The sequence below is a fragment of the Triturus cristatus genome, chromosome 5_1 (assembly GCF_964204655.1).
Source record: "Triturus cristatus chromosome 5_1, aTriCri1.1, whole genome shotgun sequence".
NCBI lineage: Eukaryota > Metazoa > Chordata > Amphibia > Caudata > Salamandridae > Triturus > Triturus cristatus.
In genome coordinates, this window is record NC_140587.1 from 1,012,195,063 (window position 1) to 1,012,207,446 (window position 12,384).

Genomic DNA, 12,384 nt, shown 5'->3' on the forward strand with positions numbered 1-12,384 from the left:
TGACACACCACATGTGGGTGTGATGACAAATTACACATGCATACCCACACCTGGCGGAGGCAGCACAATACACACACTGAGATCATGCAACAAGACTGCCTCCTCATGTCAAACACCACTAAGCTAAGAGAGCCTAAGGGAACACACACTGTCACCCACATTCCAGGAATGATAGGAATCTACAGGTGCCGGGCCAGCCAACAAGTCGTTGCCTCCCATGGAAGTAAAAGGGTGGAGTACACACAGATACAATGCCCACAATTGTCAGGCAGGTGCCCAAATACCCTGCAGAACACGTAACACATGTGTGTGAGGCAGGGAGTACACACATGCATAGTGCGGAAAAGGGAAAATGTTCACATGAAGTCATGTCAATATACTCCATACACAAGTACAGTGTCCACCAAGGATGCCACAAACGATGCAGGTGGAGACATTGCAGAGCATGCATGGCCAAAGTCGAAGGGATGTGTCACACACCGAGGAAATGTTGACACAGCTCAGCATAACAATTGGGAAACACCCTGCAGGGAAGATGTCAGGTGCCACAGAGGAAGGAACACACCTTGGGACAATGTCACCATGCAGTAAGAGCTAACATGACCTACGAATATATGCAGACACCTTGTGACGGCATGAAGATACCAGGGTCCACCCCATGAGCAGGACACTACAACATTTCCCAGACACCCAACACATTATCACCGCCCCAACTCAGGGAGCAGCAGCACCAACAGCAATACCAGAAAAGCAATAGTGTGCAAACGAAAAAATAATAACCACATTCAGCATCTCGAAGAAAAGTAGCTACAGTACACCATTCAACAAGCCCATAGGCCACGCCAGATGCGAAGTCCTGGGGGGGACACGTTGGGACGCGTCTCCCCTAGCTTGCCTGCACAGTTCACTGTACCATATCATCCACAGAAGGGGGGGCATCACGTGGGGGGGAAGAACCAGGCACCGCAGGGACAGGAGGGGCACGGGTAGGTGTCGTGGGTGCAGGGACGGACGACTCCACCACAGGGGGTGGGGCAGCGCCAAAGGAGGAGGGCAGTATGGCGCTGCACACGGCCGCAAGCTCTTCCAGTGTCTCCCCTGCACCCGAAGGCACCACAGGCCCCAAGGAGGGGGGGTCGGAGGGATGGGTCGCAGCGCAACTGGGGGAGGGTGTGGATAGGGGGGGGGGGACTCAACTACCCTGCCCGGGGAATCCCTCAAACGCTTGCGGGGTGGTGTCACACTGGGGCTGAGGGACGGACTGCCCATGAAGGACTCTCTGTCCGACTGTTGGGCAGGAGAGCCAAGGGGAGTGGTATTGGAGGTAGTGGGTCGTGAGGAATGCAGATTCCTACTGTGACAGCATGGCTGCTGTTTGCCCCCCGACTCAGTGCCTGTGCCTTCTCCCCCCTGTGTGTGCGTGACAGGAGGTGTGCGCTTGGCCTTCCCTGGTTGTGTGCTGCCTGTGTCCGGTGGGGTGCGTGCATGGGGACGTCTGGGTGTGCATGGGACAGGCATGGGAGTGGGAAGTGCGGATGGTGCCGGGGTAGGAGGTGGGATGGAGCGCTGCAGGAGACCCACCGCTGCCGTCAGTGACGAGTCCATGGACCTCAGCAACATCCGGTGGTCAGACATCGCTGATGACATGCCCTCCATGTACGACACCATCCGTGTCAGCAGTCTGGTGTGGCCATGGAGGACACGCAGCAGCGATGTCTGACCACCCTGCAACTGGCGCTGAATGTCCACAGACTCTGCATTGACGGCAGCAGGGGAGACAGGGGCAGGGGGTGCGGTGCCTGGCACGAAGGAGACATGTTTGGCGTACCACAAACTCCCCTCAGAACCCAGAAACCCTCATCCGACTAGCTAATTGTCCCATTCGTTAGCCGAGGTTGAGCTCGGCGGTCCCAATGTATAGACAACCTAGAACAAGCGACTTACAACATTCTCAGGAATGGTGGGAATCAGACATACCTGTTCGCCATTATTCTCAGATCAGTCCACAACAGAATAGACACAGACAAGGTAAAGTTGAAAGAGTCCATTCAATTAACCTCGCGTCCTAAGATGCAGTACTGTGGCTAACATAAGCAGACACATGGTTAAGTTCTGAAGCATCAGCATTGTTGCAATATCATAGACAATGAAAGGAGCAATCATAAGAAAATGACAGTGGAAACAGCAACCTTCCTGTCGCCAGTGAACTAATAGTAGTATCATTCGACTAATAGAAGGTCTCTAAGCTTGAACGGGGGACCCCCCACCGTACAGATCAGCTCAGTGGAATCACATCACAGGATCATCTAGTCCCATCTCCTGCTAAAGTCCTCCATCACAATGAAACTCAAACGTGCTGCACTGCAATATGGCAAGCACTCGTCTATCAGGTATCTGCAGCTGCGTGCATGTTATGGCTAAATAGTGGGACGATCAACCTGCACACAACAACATGCACCGTCTAGTCACCCAGACTGTTTGTGCACACAATGTACAGTACAAGCTCGCTGCTCACTGTGAATGATGTCAATCAACAGACAGTCCTCATGTGAAGCAAACTCGAGTAGGCATTTCAAAAGTAATAACACGCAACTACAGTGTCGCGTGCAAAAGCAGCAAAATTGGCAAGATGGCTTACTAACAACTAACGCGGTGGTGCCAACTTAGCATTATACATAGGGAGATAGGAATCATCACTACACCCCCCCTTGTTTGTACCACTAACCACTAGGGGCGCAAATTCGAGAACGCAGAGTTCAAGTATGATAGAACGGAACCAAGGGCATGAACTGGAAGTCCATAGAAGGGAAGCGAAAAAGTCAGAAAAGAAATGTCAATTATGAACGATGTTGAAGGTCAATTAACCATGTAAAAGGGGAAAAAATATCAGCATCGATGGATGCACCATGAAATGAGCAGGGCTAAAGTCAATCCATCAAGGTATAAGCACAATAAGTTGCAACAGCTTCCAAGAGGAAATCATCTGAACGTTCCGCAAAATTGTCTGCCATCCAGTTCAGTAGGGGGAAAGAACACACGTGTTCCTCAACAATCGGGGCATCCAGCACCATTTGTGGACAACAGGTGGGGACATCAAGATAACTTCTGGATAAGAAATCATTTGCAGCCGTTCCGATGTCCCAATTGCCTAGGACTCCATGTGCAGCAGCACAGGCCATGATCCTGACGCCAGAACAGTCCAACTCATGAGCCACTAAGGGGCTCATCAGTCGATCATAATCCGGGTCAGGAAACACCGAGTTACACAGGCACAAATCCAGAGCCCATTCGAATGGACAATCTAGGCAATGAAAGACAGGTTGCACGCAGGTAAAGAAGGGAAACCGGAAGGACAATCCATAGGCACTGCTCAAGGTCGCCAGCGGCAGAGTGCCGTAGAATTCAAGCATCTTTTTCCGAAGATGGAGCAGCCTATGCATGCTGTCTTGTAACACAAGTTGTGAAGCCACAGCGTAGTACGCAGATCAATTATGGCACCCCAGCTACGAGGGCGAGAAGCAAAGGGACACCTCAGAAGACGCTAGAAAAAATCGAATGATGAAATGCGGGGATCACACCAAACAGAGTTTGGAAGGAGGTCACGAGTCCTAAGGCCACAATTTAGAAAAAAACAGCCAGGCCACTTGTTGACGAGGCATGAAAGATAGTCTGAATCCGAGTCCAAAATATGTAGTGGGAGATCAGTGTTAAAAAGCGCTTGCACCTCTGTGCGCGTGTGAGCTACGTGAAGGACAAATGTTTCTCAGGATGAAGTCAACACGACTTGTTTTTGAGACAATAGAGCCCTTATTCAGCTCATCTTGTTGAACTCTGCTTTCAAGGTTGGAATGGAAGGCCAGATGGATAAGGACGTAATGACTGAAAACCACTCGTAGTGATACAGTCACGATGTCAGGAATTCCCGGAAGCATCCCACAGCAAGCTTCATCATTGAATAGCACATAATTACCGTTAGCAAGCAGCGTACAAGACGGGGTCATAACTGGCACACGAATCCCTTTCAGAATACAAGCTAAATCATGAGCGTGCATGTGACAAGCACCATGCAATTGAATGTGCCTACACACCACAGAATGATCTGGAGTGGAAGTGCACCCTTCACCTCTTAAATACACCTCCTTGCCGTCTGTCACGCACCTGTTGTCGCCTAGCACGGACACAAGGGACCCGAGCAACTGGGAGGGCGGTGATGAGAATGGAGGGTGCGGCGAGAGATGGAGTGCTGCTTTCAGCTCTGGGAGCAGCCTCCGCCCCCTCTGGGAGCACAGCCTCGGACCTGTCAGCGTCATAGTCGGTGTTGGGACTGGACAGGTCCTCTGCCTGACTCCCCTCGGCCTCCGTGCCACTTGCTGAGCCAGACTCCCCAGCACTGGTGGCCCCAGTGCTGGATACCTCCCCCACGTCCGTGCCAGTGTCTCCCTCGGTTTCCCACGACGATGCTGTGGCCAAGGTGAAGAGACAGGAAATGATCAGACACCTGTATACATATGACACATGAGTCCAAACTACATAGGACACAGCGCATAGCATGAACAGCAACATGAGTGACATCTACAATACTACAAACATATGCAGGCCCTGCACCACACAGTTGGAGTACCCACCATGCCACTGGGAAACAATGGGGAGCTTGACACAACAGCAAATTACTTGATATCAATAGATACAGAGGAGCTACTCTCTGGGGAGAGTCGAGCACTGCATCACTGGCATGGCACAGTCACCTACACCCGCAACTGTCCCCCGATGCCAGGGACACGGATAATGACACCTGACATGTAACTACCGGCGTTGCACGATGTGACTATGTCATGTGTGTGTCATGTGTTCCCATGAGCTTGCTGTAGTTGTTCTGTGACATGCATCTGCAGTTGCTGCATCCAACATGTGTGTGTGTGTCGATGGGCATGGCACACGATTACGCACACCAGGCCACATATGGAATCAGATGTAACGGATGTATGTATGCATCGCACATGGACTTGCGAGACAAGGACATATCTGCGTAGTCTCAATGTATGTGTGATCATTCCTGACATGTACCCCTTCATGGCAAGGTGTGAGGACTGTCCTATTTCAAGGACATGTGACCTGTGCCTCTAGTGTCCCGCAACCGGTCTGTATGATAATACATCCTTCTCATGCACATATGTGGATGTATGTCACTCCTGTAATGCGTCTGCCTGTTCACTTACACTGGCCCACAGCTAGTTCCATGGCATGTCATGTTGACCTTGAGCACCCACGTGTGTAGCTGACTGTTGGTAGGGGTGTTACCTGGCTGGCATACGTGTCCTGGATGCATTGCACAGTACAGACTCTGTATGTAGCATATGTGTAGTGTTGCAGGGATTCTGCTGATACACAGAACTATGCGAAGAACCCCAGGACCTCAGTGAATTGTGGTGTACCAGAAACTCACCTCAGAACCCAGAACCCAGTATCCGGCTAGCATAAGTGTCCCATTCGTTATCCGAGATTTAGCTCGGCGGTCCCAATGAATAGACAACCCAGAACAAGCGACTCAGTACATACTCAGGAATGGTGGGAATCGGAAATACCTGTTCGTATATTATTCTCACATCAGTCCACAACAATAATCAACAGAGACACGTTGTAAATAAAAGGGGTTTATTTTTATAGACCACGTGTCCTAAGATGCAGTACTTTGGCTAATACAAGCAGACAAATGATTAATATCAAAACCAGCAACATAGTTACAATACCATAGAATATAAAAGGGGTGATCATATTATAATGACAGTGGATACTACCACCTTCCCTTTACTAAGAAGCTAATATTATGATTATGCTAATAGAAGGTCTCTTAGGCTTGAATAGGGGACCCCATACCTCAAAGATCAGCTTAGTGAAATCACATCACAGGAGCATCAGGAGTCTTCTCGCAGGAAGGCTCGTCTTCGGTCTGAATCATAAACATGATGTCTGTGATACTAAAAGCACTAATTTTCAGGCATTTGCAGCTGCGCGTGTGTTATGGCTAAATAGTGGGCCGATCAACCTAGAGTGAAAAACATGCATTGTGTAATAACCCAGACTGTTTGTCACACCATGTACAGACCAAGGTCGCTGCGCAGAGCTTGGGATGGTAACAACAGATTGCTCTTGTGTGAAGCAAGTCTCGAGTCAGCAGTTTGTTTTAAGAAATAACATGTAAACGCAGTGCCGTGTGCAAAAGCAAAAAGATGGCTTTCTAACATCTAACGTGGTTATGCTAACTTAACAATGCCTGTACGTATTCAGAGAGAACTCACTACACGCCCCCTTGATCGAAGCACTATTTAGTAGGCAAGAAAAGAGAGAACGCAGAGTTCAGTTTCGTCAGAGCAGAACAAGGCGTAACCAATCCAAAGGGTCAGAATGAGTTAAAGTCTGAAACGAAAAAATTGAAAAACAAAAGGGGAAACTGTGGTGTCCGGAAAAAAAATATAATCAAATAAAAAAAACACAAAACAACCATCAGGGAGAAAGCAAAAAAAGAAAAAGGTAAATGCCTCGGCAGGGTGCTGTCCAGGAGCGACAGGCGCCAAGGACGACAGTGCAGTCAATCCATGAATGTATAGGCAGCATATGTGGCAACCGCTTCCAACAAAAAATCATTTGCAGGGCCAGCGAAAGTCTCAGCCATCCAATCCATCAACGAGAAGGAACACACGTGTTCTTCAATCAGCGGAGCTTCCAGCACGATCAGAGGGCATCCGGAATGTTCCTCCAAATAGCTCATAGCCAAGAAGTTGTAGGCAGCTGTAGAGATGTCCCAATTACCCAGGATCCCATGTGCTGCTCCACAAGCCATTATCCGGACACCAGAACAGGTCAACTCGTGAGACACTAAGGGCCTCATTAGTCGATCGAAATCCGGCACCGGAGACACCAGGCTGGTCAAGCACAAATCCAAAGGCCATTCAAAGGGACAATCCAGGCAGTGAAGCACAGGCTGCACGCAGGTGAAGTAGCAATATCGGAAAGACAATCCATATGCCAGGCTTAAGGTCGCCAATGGCAGAGTTCCATAAAAGTCAAGCATCCTATCTCGAAGAAGATGCAGGCGGGACAGGTGCACGTGCGGCACAGAAGGAGCAGCCATTCCGTAGGATGAAAAGGAAAAGCAGCACACCCGCCACTAGTGCCAGAAGCAGCGGAACACCTCCAAAGATGCTCGAGAAAAGTGAATGAAAAAAGCCCGGAACCACACCAAAAATAGTTTGGAAAGAGGTCACGAGACCCGAGCCCACAAGTTTAAAAAAATGAGCCAGGCCGGTCGTGGACGAGGCATTGAAAATAGTTTGGATCAAAGAGCCGAAATGCAGGGGGAGGTCAGTATTCAGAAGCGCCTGTACCTCTGTGCGCGTATTAGCAACGTGAAGGTCGAATGTTTCACGAGAGGAAGTCAAAGACACCTCTTTTTGGGACAATAAGGCTCTTATTCTGCTCAACTTGTTGAACTCTGCTTTCAAGGTTGGAATCGAAGGCCAGATGGAAGCATCCAGCCGCCCATGCGGGGGTGGAAAGAGAACATTATTGCAGCAGACCACTTTCTGCGAGACAGTTACTATATACGGGATTCCCACTAACATCCCACAGCAAGCTTCACTATTCAAAATCAAATAACTTCCGTTAGCAAGCAGTGTGAAAGAAGGCGTAATCACAGGCACTGGGACACCCCGTAGGATGCATGCTAAGTTCGGTGCTTGTACATTGCATGCGCCGTGTAATTGAATGTGCCTACATACCAAGGAATGGTCAGGTGACGTGGTACATTCCTCGCCCTTCAAATAAACCTCAGTCCCGTCCCTAGTACATCTATGCGTAAAGGGGAGGGACCAAACCTCATGTATGAAAGCGGTGCCCAGCGGTTCATATCTACCCAAAGCATAATGTTTCATACAAGACGTAAACTTAAAAAGCGCAAAAGGTAGAGTTATCAATCCGTGGACTAACCACGTAGCCGAATTGATCTCCGCTACAGAAAAAGGCAATGGTTCTAATTTTTCAATATGTAACAATGAAAATGTAGCATCCTTCATGGACATAAATCGCTGCTTGTCAGTAAGGTTAAAGGGAAGAAATAACGATGTAGTGTTAAGATAGTCCCAAGGGACTCTCCCTGCCTTTAAAGTCTGCAATGTCCATGCAAACTGCATAACAGAACGCAACTGGTTTTGACCATGATATAACACAGACATATCATCATGCACAATATCAACTACTGATGAAACAATATTATCTAATGTATAAATCCTAGAAGAGAGAGTGCTAATGCTGTTATCTATAACGGCTAAAACCTTTTCCATGTTGGCTTGGTCAATAGCCCTCAATCTGGAAGCCGCCTCAATCTGTGACAACTTCCAGACTTCGTTGTAAATAGCATACGCCCACCTCTTGGTTCTGCCACCCACAGGACCCTTAACAAAATCATTCAAATCTATTTTGTCATGTAATTGTGATAAATGAACTTTGACAGACGCCAAAGTGGAATGTTGCAGCCAAGATTGACATAACTTGCCCACAGAGTATGTAGTTACAGTATGTGACGACTCAAACCGAGGGTCTACGCGTTCCTGAGTATACCCCGGTTTCAGCCCCAGAAAACGTCGTTGACAGAAATCTGAACTGCTTTGCCAAATTAACCAACCCTCACTATTAACTTTCGAAATATTGAAAGATGTATTTGAAACTAAGGATTGCAAAACCGCAAGGGACAGATCTGTGTGGTTATCCCAATTGGGATAAGCGCCCAGATCCGGCACAGAAGGTGACTTTAATTGTTTAGAAGTAGCCAATCCAAAACAGGTGGTTTGGAAGATGGATGAATTTAAAAATAAAATATGATTTGGTATAAGACAGGCACGATGTAAAGCCTCTGTACCCTGTACCTGCCACGGCTTGGAACCCCAAACCGACTTTAGATCAATAGTAGCCTTCCATACATCATAACCTTTGATTGACAATTCGTCCATAAAGGACTTAGAATAAAGTAGCTTCGTGTGTGTCAGTCTAACCTTTGCGGCAGACTCAGGCAGCACCTTAAAATAAAACGCTGCCGGGTTGGAAACACTGAAATCGGTAAAATATGAATACTTGTTAACTAGTGTTTGTGAACTTCCGAATTCGGGAGTAGGACAGTGTTCCCATTGGGTAAAATTTACAAAATTTCTAAATGTATTTGCTTTATGCAGGAAATGATTGCCATAATGTTGAAAACAATACTGTTCCGCATAATTAGCCGCATTTTCATATAAATCTTCAGCATCAAAAGCGGCATAATATTTCAAATCAGAAAACAGTGATTCAATGGCGTGTACATCCCAATCATCAGAATGTATGTTCTGCCTAACCACATCACCCATAGAAACACGAAATACATTAGGTACATTAATGACCTCTGTAGGCCCATGAATTTGGAATTTAACAGCATCCCATGCGATTCCATCCAAGACGGGCCAGGCAGTAATATTCACAAAAGTCTGGTCCCTCTTCATGATGTGGGACGAGGAGTGGGGGGCCAAAGTTCCATTGATAAGTCTAATTGTCGATCTCTCAGTCAGATAGTGGCCATCCACAAGACGGAAAAAAACTATCACGAACCCAATGGACATAAACAAAAAAATACTGAAAAGCAACAGCCAAATGTATGTCCAAGGGGCAATCAAAAAATGTCTCTTAAACCAGCTGAAAAAAATAGCAACGTTCGATGGGGGGCTTGAGGGCAACGAGTTAGTGTCAAAGGAGAAACGGGACTGGCCAAGTGCTGTAGATTGTAAAACAGGCGAGGGACCACGTGTAGGATAAGCATACTCAGTCTCTTCGGGCAAACCACCAGCCGATGGTATCAACAAGGGATCAGTAACCGATTGCATCTCGATGGCAACCTCAGGCAAGGTGTTAGAAGCAAGAGTCAACATTGAATTTCTTTGCATCGTCTGGCATGAAACTGCTGGAGTCATGCTAAGAAGTATCGGCCACTCGCTGAAGTTTGACATTGTCAATAGAGATGTACCTGTTTTCTTTGCGACCAGGAAGTGGAGGTAAAATGACTGTTCTTGTACCCTGCACTCCAAGCACTGGAACTGGTGCACGATAAGAGGGGCCGAACTCCTTCTTGTTCTCCACCTTCTCACGGACCAGATCTCCAACTCGGGGTAGCCAGCCGACTACCGGAACCTGAACTTCAACGTCAGATGTGGAGGGCATGTGTTCCTTCGATAGAGTGTCTCTGGCTTCTTGTAGAGTCTGTAAAACAGCACAGTGATCATCTACGTCAAAGGGTGCGGTCGACGCCGCCATGTCTAGACCATCAAGGTCTGGTACAAACATTCTGATTCCGAAGAGCATCATGTACGGGGTCCGCCCACCCAGAGACCTTCTAGGGAGATTATTAAGTGCACGTTGAACGTTATACAAATGGGCTAGCCAGTTCCGGCCTGTGCCTAAAACACGGGCTGTCAATGATTGCTTTAAGTCACGGTTCATTCGCTCCACCACACTATTACCCTCAGGTCGGTAGGGGGACGAAAATTTGACTAGGACCCCCAAATTTCTCATAGCCTCCTTGTAAGCCTTAGAGGCGAACGCAGGGCCCTGATCAGAATGGAAGGTACCACACGCAAAGGTTCCCACAAAGACACGCAAATCTCTGATGACAGTCCGCTAGTCAGCACTCCTTTGTGGCCATACCCACAGAAAACGTGTGCACGAATCCACTGCAACCAAGATGTACTTGTACGCAGTATCAGAAGAAAAAGGACCGCAGTGATCCAAATAAACACAACCAAATGGTTTATTGGATATGTACAACTGTGTTTGTGATGGGCGCGCAACAGTAGAAGGTTTAATCTGTTGGCAAATGTCACAATCAAGAACATAAGCGCGCGCTTGTTTATATAAACCAAACCACCAGTAACGTTGTTGTAGCAGAGATATAGTGGCTGACACTCCGGCGTGGGCTGACGCCAACCCCTCATGAGCAGCCAGAATCAGTGCGGGTCTGCAGTCCGCGTTGGGAATAATTCTGTCACCAACGTCGTTAATCCTCACTAATGGGACATTATCAGGACTTAAATGGTAAATGTAACGAGAAGGAAAACCCTTCGGGTAATCGCCTCCCTTTTCTGTAGCAGCAATAGCTGCCAAGATGTCATCATCAATCTTACTCTTTGATCTGGTTACTGCTGCCACTAAGTATGTAGCCACTGCTGTTTTTGCTGCCTCGTCAGCCAAGCTGTTGCCGACAGCATGGACACCAAGTCGTTGGTGACCAAGAGTGTGAATTACATTCACGAGTGGGAGACGTTCTTTAAAGTCTGCCACTCGAACCCAAAGCGTTTTATGCTTAATTGTGCCACCTTTTGTGTCTCGATAATCATTCTGAGACCAGAAGTGTAAATTGTCATTATAGGACTGGACACAGTAGAAAGAATCACTCACAATTAGAGTAGTGACTCGGGGATCAGCAAACTCCAGTGCAAGCACTAGAGCCCGAAGCTCCGCCAATTGCGCGGTACAATCGCCCAATGACTGCGTATGCACTGCATCAGATTGGAATTCACCATTTACGAAAGTACCTACGACAATTGCGCAAGCCGCTGAGTAGGCGTGCTTTGATCCAATTGCGGGCTGCGCAGACCCGTCAGTGTATATGACACAATGGTATTCTTCGAGCGGGCGCAAAGACAGAGGAGCCGGATGAACGAATTCATACTGCAAGAACTCTTGAGTCTGTAATGAGGCATCAAAGATGTAGGTGACGTCTGGCGACGTCAGTGTCGTGGCCCATTGTATCCACCGAGGATGCAAAGCTTTAGAATTTGGTACACTTGCCTTTGTCACCGCTTCTAAGGCAGGATAGGGTGTTACAACCAGAATCTGTTTCCCATGTGACAGTGCGCGTTCTTTAAGGATCGCCATCTGTACAGCAGTCAGAACTTTTTCGACCGCGGAAAAACGTAATTCAGCAGAGGTGTACAAGTGGGATTTGTACGCAATGGGGACTGTATCGCCCTCATTAAACGTCAAATACGTGAAACCCACGGCGCCTGGCACTATTCTTATTACCAGGTTGGTGCGGTTATCACGTGTCAGCAAATATTGTGAAGCAAGAAGGTCAGCCTGTAAAGACTGTAAAATTTTAGAATGTTCCAGCTGCCAGCTAGACTTCGAAAATGTGGGTTGTACCAAGGCGTAAAGCGGCTTGATACGCTGGGCATAATCAGGAATGTACGTACGGCCGAAATTCAGAAAGCCCAGTAGAGATTGTAATTTCTTTAGAGTCGTTGGCGCACTCAAGCATGCGCACTTCTCCAGAAAGTGGGGAGCTAACCCCTTACCTTCATTATTGAGCTC